The sequence below is a fragment of the Ambystoma mexicanum genome, chromosome 9, assembly GCF_040938575.1.
Source record: "Ambystoma mexicanum isolate Mex_15411 chromosome 9, UKY_AmexF1_1, whole genome shotgun sequence".
NCBI lineage: Eukaryota > Metazoa > Chordata > Amphibia > Caudata > Ambystomatidae > Ambystoma > Ambystoma mexicanum.
The window spans coordinates 603458456-603471306 of NC_090931.1; the positions used below are offsets into that span (position 1 = coordinate 603458456).

The window sequence follows — 12851 nt, forward strand, 5'->3', positions numbered from 1 at the left end:
AGACAGGTTGGCAGAGCTTGTAACCAACTTTGTTCTGTTATTGCCAACTCTACCACTGCAGCACATTAAATGAGGACAATTAAATCTTATACATGAAGCGCTTTAGCCTCCTAAAATCTTTTCATTATGGAGGAGCCGCGCCGGCCCTGGAGAGCTCACTGAGCAGTCTGTTGCACCTTAGGAAGCACTCCTGGGCTGGCTTCAACTGTCATGGATAAACACAGTTTCCCTTTGAAAGTTTGTACCCCAGCCTTGCATGTTGAATGGGCCATGCAAGCCCAGGAGTGCTGTGCTTCGCTGTCCTTGCATGGCCATCAGAGATGAATGCTGGGGTACTGTACAATTGTATGTACGTGGTGGCACTCCCGCTCCTCTCTGCACATACAAACTGGTCAGAGTGCTGCATCAGTAGCAATCTGGTTCATGTGTGCATGTGAAGGAACCAGGAAATGTTCTGCTTTCTGGTTCCTGTTTTCCGCTATGCAGAAGCCAGAGGGCTTTCTGAAGGCTGCAGCGGAGCTCTGTGAGGATCGGCCAGGGCTGCTTGTAGGTAAGATTTTCTTTTGATGTATTATGTGTGTAAATCAGTGTGTGTATGATCTATGGGTGTGTGTCTGAATGCTGTGTGTGGATGGAGTGTGAGCATGTGTGTTTTTTCTGGGTCAGCGAGCGTGTGGGGGTGCAGCAACAAATGTTTTACTGGGCATCTATACTAGATGGCCATTAAAAAATTCATCAACCTTTCTTTTATCAACGAGCAATGAATAAAACAAACTATGACGTGTTATTACCTGGCTAGACTGGTATTTAGTGGTAGCCAGTCTAGTCATTTCTTATTGTAGCAAGACATTTGTATTTACTGGATATCCATGGACAAAGCAAGCAAGCAAAGCAACCATGATATGTATTATTACTTTGTTAGAATGGCCTTTTAGGTAGCCAGCCTAGTCCTTTCTTACCGTGGCATGACATGTTTTACTGTGCATGTATGATAAACCAAGAATGGTATGTGTTATTACTTGGCTAGACTGGCATTTTGAGGCAGCCGTTCTTGCCATTTCTTACTGTAGCATGACATTTTTTACTGGGCATCTATGATAAACCAAGCATGGTATGTGTTATTACGGTCATGGGCCGCTGGTGTTTGGGACCCATCCGCGCAGCGATCCAGCGTTGGAAACTACCTTGGCGTTTCCCGGGACACCACAACAGGAAAACCACACATCCAGCCAGGTTTTGCAGCAGACGGTGGGCGTCATGGCATAATATGCAGGCACGAGGTCTGGGGTGGGAGGCACAACTATATCATAGTATTCACTGAATGGTGGCTAAATTGAATTTGTAGTGAGGTTCTGTGTGGTTAATTCGAGCTCAATTTCAGGTGCAGCAGGGAGAACCTCGAGGGCACTCGGGGTTCGAGAAAACGAAAGCAAAAGACACACACCAGTTGTTGCCAGCTGGGAGCCCTAAGCTGCACTCTGAGGGGGGCATAGACCCCAGGATGATTTATACCTTGTGAGCCCAATTCAGCTTCGATTAAGAAGTCTGTAGACTCACAATGGCCTTTTCGACAAACATCATTCCAATTAGATATAATCCACATAGGTTAAGCAATATTCACTTGATAGTCTATAATAGTCTCTATCAGTCTGCTTGTCTACGGACAGGAACCACAAGGCTGAGACAGAACAGGCATTGAGTAGAACAAAAAGTTTTTTATATTGGTGCCATAAAATAATATCACACTCTTAACATAAAGTGTGGAATACCGCTTCATCAGGTGTTTAAAGTCATACAGTTCCAGAGGCAATGTTAATCATACCACCAGGCTGAAAGCAACGCTTCCAGAAAACATGACATGTAAGCAATAATGCAGCTTGTACACAGAATAATTCAGTAGTGTAAGTAATCACAAAAAAGAATTCAATAGTGTAAGTAATCACAAAAAAGAGAATTCCTTTGTGACCAAAAAGTCACTTAAACATGTTAATCCTTCTGATCAGTATAATTCATTCTGGTCTGAACTTCCTGAAGACACGCCTTTGTCAAACATGTATGCCGACGCATTTCGGATTAATTAAAATCCATCTCCAGGGCAAGGTGTGTGTTTAGTTTCAACAGGGTTCAGGTCAGATTCCTAAAACGGATAGAGATGAACTAATTAGACCTCTGGGGCAACCGAGAGATTTGTCAAGTAGCTTTAAGCGGGTAAAAGTCCACTAACCTTAATCAATGTGAAAGAAAGGAATACCGGTAGTTATCTGTGGAAAAAATGTAAACCAACACCAGTTGTAAGTATCCATTATGACGCAAAAGTCTCGTCATCAAGAGGTATAATAGTGGTCTGCTCTACTCACCCGGTTGGAAGATTACATCCTCTTCACGGGTAATATGGAGGTGACGGGCTGTGGTTCCAAGTGTGAGGCACCAAAGGCACATGGAGATGTGAAGGTTCATGTACACTCTGATTACGTCATCATTCGTGGAAAGATCTATAAGTAAAGATTCATGACTCCATTAGAATTGAGTGAAATTAAGTAGATTTTGACTGAGGTCCCTATATGGTCAAAGAGCTAGACTGTATAGTTGTTAAAATGCTCGATACTACAATATTAAATAATCTCATGACGTGTTAATATGCACGCCAAGTGCACCCTCGTCTACCGAAGAGCACGCTGTACTTTAGGTGACCCAAATGGCGAGAAAAGCAGCATAACATGGAAAGCAACCAACTGCTCCTTCTCTCTGGGGATCATCACAACATATTCATGGTCAAGAGTGACCAGTGTCTCAAGGCTAGTGGGTCTCCCTAGACTAATTGAATACACATCAGTTCATTTGTGTGTTTTTGTGTATAAAGTATCTTACTCTCCCAGTGCACACACCGTTGACATTCTACATATTTTATCTCAGTGTCTCAGCAAGTTTAGCAGATAATCTACTCCCAAGCTCTGGAGTTGTATCATAACCTCCCGGTGCCAAAGCCGTTCACAATCTGAAATGACCCAGTGGTGCCCAATCACTGGTTCATTTTTATGTAGGTTGCAGCGAGCTCATATGTTAACAGACATCTATTACACCATATTTTGACAAAAAGTTCTTACTCAGGATCAGACCTTGAGCACACTACAATTGGTGCTGTAGGAAACATTGTTAGAAACCACTACAGCAAAGCACTATAAGAAACACATTAGATCAAATTCACAGTTCATTTCTCTTGGGTTCAGATAGTCCAATAAATCAATCCAAGCAATCTCCCTCTGGAATAGTTTCCTATGGACATCACCACCCCTCGAGCCAACCTTTACTTGTTCCAAAATCATACATTTTAGTTGGGCAATGGAATGTCTTGCTTCCAAAAAATGCATTGACACTGGTGATCTAAGGCTTTTTGTCCTAATGTTCGATTTGTGCTCAGTCCAGCGTAATCTGGCCTTTCGCATAGCAATCCCAACATAGTAGAAGCCACAAGGGCATTTAAGGGCATATACTACATTGGTGGAATCACAGGTGCAGGAGTGTTTAAGCATGATCGGCTTCCCTGGTGTGGATGTGAAATTGTGTTACCTGTGAGGATATTACTACAATGTTAACTGTTATGACAAGCCTGTATCCCCTTGTATCTTGTAGCTGGTCCTTGGGGCAGAGCTAAATATGCTCTCACTAGACTGTTTCTTAGGGCATTACTATTTCTGTAGGCAAAAATTGGTGGTTGCTGAAAGAGTGATTGTGTCTGAGGGTCCATTTGTAACATTGGCCAGTTTCTTTGGATTATGTTCTTGATTGTTTTACTCTGAGCCGAGTAAGTGGTAACATACACCAACGAGTCATCATTATTTCGATTATTGGGTGTCAATAAGGTTGCTCTCTCAATCGATGTCACTTTCTCCTCAATTTGCGCTATAATGGTTGGATTGTAACCTCTTTCCTTGAATTTCTGACGTAAGACTGTTGATTGTCTCACAAATTCAGTGTCTTCAAAAATATTCCTTCGATAGCGTAGGAATTGGCTAAGGGGGACACTATCAGTTGTCCTTCGAGGATGGAAACTTGTTGCCAGTAGGAGGCCATTTCTGTCCGTGGCTTTGGTAAAAATCTGTGTCTCTAGATTTTCTCCTTTGACATAAACATCAACATCCAGGAAATTGATAATGACTTAGCTCGTCTGTGTAGTAAACTTAATCCGTGGGTGCATATCATTCATCATACAGAAGAATTCATATAGCTCATCCTCTGGACCTGACCAGATGCCAAATACATCATCTATGTATCTTACGAAAATGCTGAGATGGTGTAACCACCTTGCTGATGTCAGGACATGTTCTGTCTCCAACGGATACATATAGGTGTTGGCGTAAACTGGAGCCATAGCAGCCCCCATACTGGTGCCCGAGACTTGGAGGTAGAATTTATCTTGGAATCTAAAAAAGTTATTCATTAGCACCAGTTTAAGCAATGTCAGTACAAATATCTTGTCGCCCTTGCAGTTATCACATCTGAGTAATAACCATTCCACTGCCTCTAGACCTGCTTCGTGTGGGATATTGGTATAGAGAGAGGTTACATCCATGGTGAATAGAGTGTCCCTATCTTTGATAAACTCAGTTTCCTTCAATTTTGTCAGGAAGTGAGTGGTATCCTTGATGTAAATTGGAGTATCCTGTATGAGGGGTTGTAGAATTGTGTCCAAATATTTTGCCAATGGTTCTAATAGGCTGTCTGTTGCTGCTATGATAGGACGCCCTGGTGGATCTATTAGTGTCTTGTGCATTTTTGGAAGGATATAGATCACTGGAATAATTGGGTATGTCTTCTCAAGGTATTTGCGTGTTTTTTCTGAGATCACTTCTCTCGTTTCAGCCTCATCAAGAACCTCCTTTATCAGGTTCCTTACTTGTTCAGTTGGATCGTAGTCAACTTCCTGATAAATTTCTTGATCTGCTAACTGTCGTTCGATTTCTGCAATGTATTTGATCTTGTCCATCAAGACAAGAGCGCCCCCTTTGTCAGCAGGTTTAAAAATGATCTCATTATTGTCAAGTAGCCTTTTCAGTGTTTGACGTTCACAACTTGTGAAGTTCCCTCTTTCCCTAGTTCTGAAGGGAATTTTCTTAAACTGGTCCAAGACAGTTCTTTCAAACACCGTCAGAACATGATTATTAATGGGGGGATTGAATGTGGACCTTGGTGTCATTTCGAGGAAGTCAGAAGGTTCTCTTGTGTCTTCCTCTTCTGCCAGATAATTAAAGAAGACTTTCAGTTTCAGTTTTCTCATCAGTTTAAAAAAACCAATCTTTTCTCTCAGTAGGCTGGTGTTATACTGAGGAACGAATGAGAGGCCTTTATGAAGGACTCTAGATTCCATGCGAGTCCATTGGTAGGATGAGATGTTGACTACTATGTCCTTTTCCCGGTCTGTTTCTTCCTTTCTGATTTTTTTCTTCCCTTGTCCACGTCTGGTTGGTCCTTTTCTAAAAAAGGAGCGGCCCTCGGGACGGTGTCCTCAACCCTTGAAGTTGAAGGTGTTGATGCTCCAGTATCTGTGGTTGTTTCAAGTTCTGTACTTGATGCTTCCAAGGAGATCGTTTCTGTCTTCACAGGGTCTGTTTTTGGCGGGCGTGGTTGAAGAGGTCTTGGAGTTTGGAGACCGTAATACTCTTGCCACGTGTACACTATATCGAGTTTATAATCCTGAGTGTCCCATCTGAACTTTCGTATTTTCTTAGTTTCTAGCTCCTTTTTGTACTTGGCTAGTTTCTTATTCGTTTCATCCAATATTTGTTTTAACTGGTCTGCAGTGAAGCTTTTACTGAGAGTTCCTTTGATCGTGTCGATTTCTTCATCGAGTGTTGTTAGGCTGTGAGAAAGTTCTTCGATCGTCAATAGGATGAGATCTAGTGAGCACTTATTAAGAATTTGTCTCCATTTCTTCACAAAGTTCGGACTCTCTTTACATAAGGTCGGCTCTAGGTTCACTCTGAGGCCTCGAGGAATTCTTTGTGCTTTGTAGTAGTGTGCTAATGTAGTTGCGGGTAGTTTTAAATTTATTTCTCTCCGTATTTTCCACTCTAATTGTTTGATTAGTGCTTCTGGTTTATCTGAGGAGATCAACTCGTCTCCTGTAGTCTTGATCAAACCTAAGATCCTCTTCGCTTCTTCCTCACTGAAGCCTAGAGATACAGCTCTGTTATTGGTGGTAGTGTCAATATATGGCACGCACATGTCACTGAATTACCGGGAAATAAAGGGCATCTGATTCCGGACCGCTTTACTTCCTAACGAGCACCGGCAGTTGTGTGGCATCTCCGGTGCTGCTTCTTCCTTCATTCTTGTTTGTGGATTTGACTTCGGGGTGCTTTCCGTGCACTCTTCTTGTTTTTCCCTTGTTGGCTTGGCGCTGACCCTGGATTGCTCTTAGATACTTGGAATTTTGGATTTTTTACCTGGTGTATGGAACCCTGGACTGCCCTTGGATTGCCTTGTTTTTTCTTCTCTGGATTCTTCGAACTTTGGATTTATGGTCTGGTTGTTCTGCCCTGGAATATTTTGGATTACTTGCTTGTTTCTTGCAGCTGGTACTGACCTCCCTTCTGCCCCTCATATTCCCAGCTTCAGGTAAGATCACTGATAAATACTTATTGCAGGTGGTCCATTAAATTGGTTAGCACCTAACCATGTGCATTTTCTCCTTGCAGCCTAAAGGAACCACTCGGTTTACCTCCAGATCTTTCACTCAATTCTGTGTTTCTCCAGTCTGACAATTACTTGGCTAGACTGGCATTTTGGTGCAGCCAGTCAAGCCCTTTTTATTAAATTAAATTTTTATTATCATATATTAAGGAACAAAATATAAAAATCACATTTAGCCACGTGTAACTGCCAGTCGTTCCAGTTAAAACCTCCTCCCCTTCCCCCCCACTTAAACCAGGGCATCATGCAATTTCTCAGAATTTGAAGCCCAACCATTCCATAACATTGGAAATATATCCCCAGCCGGGTCAACGTACAACCGTCAATTAACAAAACGTTCTAAATAGGGCCCTTCACCCCCTCCACTCACCCACTCCTACCTCCCCCAACTAAACCGGTTTCCGCCTCTGGATTCTTGGTGTACTACGGGTCCCAACTATTTGCTGTCTCTGAAGCATTTCCACACATGCATACACGCTCTGGTATGTCGTCTCCCCCTGAGGTGCTCCATTCCTTGTACACCCACTTCCTTATCTGTAGAGACTGGAGAGTCTTCTACTTCCACCTCCCAGCTATATAGGTGCGTACTGCAGTGCTCTCTAAATGTCTCCAGGTTACCATTCACTACTGCTGTCCATTTGTCCGTCACCATCATGGCGTACACTTTTTGTTCCTACACCTCTTTGGAATGGAGTTTTGCATCTTTCCACCATTGGCCGATGGCCAGCCGTCACATTCTAAGCATGGATTCCCACATCCTGGGGAGCCTATGCTCATTCCTCTCCTTGGTTGGGACACCCAAGAGCATTTGTAACAGGTCTAAACCCAACTGAATCTCTGTAATATCTTTCATCCAGCTCAACACTTCATGCTAGAAAATCTCCACCTCGGGACACCACCACCACATGTGCGAAAGGGATCCCACCTGGCCACATCCCCTGGGACAGAGAGTAGAGGACCCCGCAAACATTCTGGATAGTTTCAATAGATCTCTATGCCACCCCATCAACATTTTATAATTATGCTCCATGGTAGAGATAAATAAATTGCAGTGGAAGTGACTTTATAGATTCTCGCCCATTCCTCCTCTGAAATTTCATCCCCCACTAGGTCAATCCAGTATCTCTGGAACGTTTGTCTCTCCACCAGATATGACAAGTTCATATCATTGTACATTTTGGATAGGATGCCCTTTCTCAGGCACGGTGAGCCCAGGACCTTTTCAAAACTAGTAAGCTCCCTTGCTGCTAGGTCTCTCCATTTGGGGTCTGTCAGTGTTCCCTTAACATGGATGTATTCAAAAACGGAAATTGTGTCCCTCCCCAGCACCTCCTGCACAGATTCCATCTCCAGGAAGGTCCCCTCCTTAAATAATTGACTCACCCTCTCGAGGCCAAGGTCCGATCATTTCTGCAAGTGTCACAGTCCCAGATTCATCAGATTGAACGGGTGCCCACACCAAGGATAAGAGCAAAGGCCAAGATAAAAGCACACGGTTGGTCCCACTATCCTGCCAGATCAACCAGAGAACCTGTAATGTAGGGTGAGATTGCATTCACGGTGGGGCGGACTTCAGCGGGGACCAGAGATAGTCTCTGGCCTTCAATTGTTGGGCCACCAAGTCTTCCAGGTAAGACCAGTAGGTCTTAATGTTATCCCTCATATGGTCTCGCATTCCTCTCAATTGAGCAGCTTTATAGTACAGTCGGATGTCAGGAAATCTGAATCCGCCCCTGTCTCTCAGGAGCATCAGTGTTGCCACTTTCACCCTTGGGGTCTTATTTTGCCAGATAAATCTGCAGATCTCTCCCACTAGGTCAAGAAAAAACCTTTCAGAGAGCTGTTTGGGATGGAAGTAAATAAGTACAATAGACGGGGGAATACATTCATTTTGACAGAGGTTATTCAGCCATACCACGTTAATATTAAGGGGGTCCACCGTCTCAAATCTTCTTTGAGTTTTTCCAGAAAGGGGCTGAATTAATTTTCACTAACTCTCCCAGTTCTCTAGAGATTCGGATCCCATGGTATGGAATACTTCTATGTTCTATCTTCATGCCCATGTATCTCTTCCGTGGGACCAATAGGGGACTATGTATTTGAATAAGCATAATGCATGATTTCTGCACATTTAGTTTAAGGTCCGACAAGTGCCCATAACTCGAGATTTGTTCCATTAGTGCTGGGAGTGACTGCTGCACATCAGTGAGGTACCCCAGTATATCGTCCGCAAAGAGCGAGAGTTTACATTCAATCTCCCCACTGTACATCTCCTTAATATGTTGATTTTCACGTATTGCAACTGCCAAGGGTTCCATGGTCAAGGCATACAGCAGTGGGGAGAGAGGACAACCTTTTCTCGTGTCCCTTGTTTACCTAAAAACTGAATGACCCCCATTTACTTGAACCCTTCCCCTGTGTCCACAATAGAGAGCTGAAACCAATTTCCGATAGTTCGAGACAAACCCCATCTTCCCCGGGACTTTCATCATAAAGGGCTACTCCACCCTATCGAAGGCTTTCTCTGAGTCTAGAGAAATTATGCAGGCCCCTTGATCCCCCAGCTGAGCACAATGGATCAAATCCATAGTTTTCCAGATATTGTCTGGCCCTTGCCTCCCCTTGATGAAGAATTTTCACAACATTGTTCAGAAGGAAGATGGGTCTGTATGAGGTGCACATCATGGGATCTTTGCCCTCCTTATGAATCACTATTATTTTTGCCACCAGCATCGTGTCGGGTAGCACGCCACCCTCCAGGTACATACTGAAAAATCTCAGTAGATGAGTTGCGATCTAAACAGTTTATAAAACTTCATTGAAAACCTGTCCTCCCCTGAGGCCATTCCAGACTTCATGTCCCTGATTGCCAGTTGAACCTCTTCCACTGTAATAGGGTGATCAAAGTCCTCTGCCATACCATGTGTCAACCCAGGGAGGGTGAGCCCCTCTAGGAAAGTGTCTTCTTTGTTCTCCTTGTCCCTCCCACTTCGAAGTGTATACATGTCTATAATAGTTAGTAAATTCACTCACTATGCCCTGCTGATCCTACTTAACACCTCCCTCCTTGGACATAATGCACCCGATCGGTCTCTGCTTGTTCTCCTCTGTCAATATCCATGCCAGAATCTTATCAGCCTTATCCCCCTTCTCATGACATCTCTGTTTCAGCTACATGGTTTTTTTCAATGTATCTTGAACCAAGATCGTATTTAATTGGGCTTTCTATTGTTGGAGTTTACTGGATGCCGCAAGTGACGCATAGGTCCTCTGCATACCCCCCGGCTGCAACTGTTCCATTTTTTTGGTGGAGAGCAGCTTCCTGTTCACCCCTCGCTCTCTTTTTCTGAGATCCTATCCGTATCAAAACACTTCACATGGTTGCCTTAAAACCCTCCCATAGGGTCTGAACACTCACTTCCCCTGTGCCGTTAAAGCTAAAATAATCCTGGATTGCAGTGCAAATTTTCTGGGTTACCTCCCTCTCCTGAAGCAGGAAGTAATTGCACCTCCAGCTCCCCAATGGATGGTGGTGTTCGTCCCTGCCCCAGTACCAGTCTTACCATGTCATGGTCTGACCAGGGGATTAGGGCAACTTGGGAGTCCAGGACCTGGGCTTTCAGATGAGCGTCAAGCAGTACCAGATCTATCCATGAGTAGCAGGTGTGAACTGCTGAAAAATACATAAACGGTCTGTCTCCTACTGAGGAGGGGAGAGTGAGTCCACCAAACCCAGGGATTCATTCACTTCTCTAAACCGTGAGTTCTTCTCACTCAGACGTGCTTAGTCGGCCCACCACAAACACGATCAAATCATCTCTCACACTCTCCCAGAATTCACACTGTCCTGAATTCGGAGCGTAAATGAAATCCAAGGTCATCTGGTCGCCGTTTAGGCGTACCTTCACAAAAACATAGCGGCCATTTGGATCAGCCAGGACCCTTTCCGCCAAGAACCCAAGGCGGGCTGAGACCAGGATGTCTACTTCCCTTCTCTTTTTTACATCTGAGGTCACAAATAATTCCCCCCACTTCCCTGGCCATTAAGCGGGGATCCCTCCCCCTCACATAATACGTATCCTACAAACATAGCCAGTCCAATCTTGCCCTTTTAAATTCTCGTATGACCATCAACATTTTACACTGTGAATTAAGGCCTCGTACATAGAAGGAGCCGATGATTCTTTTTACTGTACAGGCCCTTATGGCGAGTGTCCTCGAGATAGCAGAACATAGGAGCTGGGAGAGGCAGTATTTATTGATTTTGGAATTGAGGTAGACCGGTCTGAAATCACAGAAAGCTTCATGAATGAGGCAGATAGTGTTGTTGTTAATGCAAGTATCCACTGAGAGACAGCTAAGCGATTTTAGAGTCTGAGTTATGTGATCCCATGGTCTAAGTCCAAGGATCAGTCTGCTATTCCTATTCTGAATGATCTGAAGAAGTTGCGTAAAACCTTTTGGGAGACCCAAGTAAAGACTGTTAAAATAGTGAGGACATGAGACAACCAGGGCTCCTAATACTTCCATTTTTTTTACATTAAGGAAAAGAAAGATAAGCGAGATTCTTCCGTGTGCTCTTGGGCTTGCAATGTGACAGTGATGTAAGACAGTTGTTTTTTTGACCTGGCCTGCTAGCAGGTCCTTCACCACCAGGTGAGGAAGGGGAACACTCTACACCAGTAGTCTGCAACCTCTGGCTCTCCAGATGTTTTGGACTATGATTCCCATGATCCGTCATCATTGACTATTCTAGCTACGGCTGATGGAAGTGCTATTCCAAAATATCTGGACAGCCAAAGGTTGCAGACCCCTGCTCTCTGCATCAAACTCCCCCTCCAGTCCAGCTGCTATAGGAAATCACGCTAGGTAATGTGCAATAGACACTACCGTTATTAACACAATAAAAAGAGAGTGCTACATCCTGTTGATGGCTACTGAGTACCACTCTTTAGCCTTTACAGTACTCTCCCCAAGAGAAACCCTACACCTCTGAGCTAAACGATAGCTCCTAAGGGTACCAATTCAAGTAGTCAGTCTGGAGTAAGCATCATCCTACACTGCAAGGGGTAAAGGGCTCTCAGCACTGGGCAGTATGACTATGTCAATTTGTAAACTTTTTTAGCTGCAAAACTTTGTAATCTAACCACCACACTAAACTTTGGCTGCTGCAGCCTGACTCCCTTTCTCCTAAACAATATACATCTGTTGTACTTCATAGACCTTCTTCAGGACACAGTATCTTGATGTGCCCTTTCCCAACGCCTACTTCTATGCCATCTGCTCCCCAGTGCTCACCGAAAGGTGCTCTCAGGGCAGATGTTCCCCAGGGACAGGACGGCTGCCTTTATTCACTGGTGCATAAAATATGCACATGCAGGCAGACCTAACACTGCTTACCATGCTTGCGTTGTCTCGCTTGCACTCTCACAGCACACCAATCTTCAAAGGCTTCCAGACCAGACTGCCCAGCACTGCATGGAACGCCTTTCACCCACCACTCCCCACTTTCTCCATGGGCTGGGCGGGCTGCCACTGCTTCGCTGTGAAGTTGAACTTCATATGCCACTTGACCTATAATCCAAGGGCTGCCACCACCAGATGTGACTGCCCTGCGTCACTCCTTCAGTCTCTGACCTTCCTCAACTGGGACTCCGGTCCACTTGCAGTAATGGCCTGCTGCCTGGTACTATCTCCCACCCATATGCAGCCCGGGATGCCTGCGTCCAGGTCTCTGGGCAGCCTCCTGACTATTTTCCCAGAGTCGGCATTCTCCGTCACCCTCGGGTGCTGACAGAGGCCAACCAAGGAACCATATCTGTACTGCTCCTCCTCTGCTCTCCTGCTTCCAACTGCCACAAACGTTTTTTCTCACAGTCAACAAAGACCAGCCCGCTGCGCTGCCCCTGGCCACTGCAGGGTTGACCTGCCCATTGTCCCCTTACACCAAGGGTACCGCTGCGTTGTGCAGCTGTACCCAACAGACTAAAGCTACCCTATTGAAGCAATAGAACCTGAGATGGGAGGGTGGCATTACTGGTTGGGTAATGCCCCCAAGGTGATAGAAGACCGAGTGAAGCTAGGGCTTTAACATAGCCCCAGGGGCATTACCCAACCAGTAATGCCCCTCCACCCTCTGAGGGTTCTATTGCTTTTAGTAA

General features: G+C 44.7%; 1 long non-coding RNA gene across 1 annotated transcript; it reads right to left on the minus strand.

The window, feature by feature from the left end:
- Positions 1-1695: 1695 nt before the first annotated feature.
- Positions 1696-4867, minus strand: LOC138489675 (uncharacterized). The gene is made up of 3 exons (XR_011274864.1): positions 2358-4867; positions 2225-2261; positions 1696-2137 (listed from the first exon to the last, which is right to left on the minus strand). It is a non-coding gene; the product is annotated as an uncharacterized lncRNA (long non-coding RNA).
- Between the last annotated feature and the right edge of the window lie 7984 nt (positions 4868-12851).